Here is a 694-nt window from a genome sequence, read left to right as displayed (position 1 = left end):
TTACATCTAATTCAAAAAATATTTAAAGGGCTGTGAAAACAAGATGTACATGCTTTTGTAACATTTTCATTTATATCCCTTAATATAATAAATTACAGGCAGATAAAAAACATTGTGATTTCCAGCATGGTATTCTTTCTGACTGACTGTTCACATTACTCTGATTTACCAAAGCACTTTGATATTAGTGGGAGCCTCTTCATATCTCTTTTACATTCACTGTTGACATACTTGATGTCTTCTTTTTCCTTCACCCCTTTAGGTGTCACTTTGCTTCTCAAAAAGAATCTTTATATGTCTTTGACCTCTTGCTATGGTATCCTTTCTAGTTTATCTTTTGATTTCTTCATGTTCTTCTTTTTGATCACAACAAAGGATTGCAGACACTGAACAGCTCCTTAATGTGGGAATGTCGAAGCATACAAAAAAGCAAATGACAAAGTTACAATTGCTCTGTAGCTCAAAATGTTTGGAAGAAAAAAAATATTTTTAAAAAAGTCAGGGTCTGACCCAGAGCTTGCTGACCTGCCATACACTTTGGTGAGATGTGGAGCAGGGACCGTGTATTTGAATAACGAACTTGATCCCACCTCTATAAAATAAAATAAAATAAAATAATCCTTTTTTAAAAAAAGGAAGGGAAAAGTGGCAAACACTTCAGTAAATAGCAGTGAGGAGTACACTTCTGATTAAG

The sequence above is a fragment of the Prinia subflava genome, chromosome 2, assembly GCF_021018805.1.
Source record: "Prinia subflava isolate CZ2003 ecotype Zambia chromosome 2, Cam_Psub_1.2, whole genome shotgun sequence".
Lineage (NCBI taxonomy): Eukaryota > Metazoa > Chordata > Aves > Passeriformes > Cisticolidae > Prinia > Prinia subflava.
The sequence above is the reverse complement of the archived record's forward strand: the minus strand, read 5'-3'. Positions refer to the sequence as shown.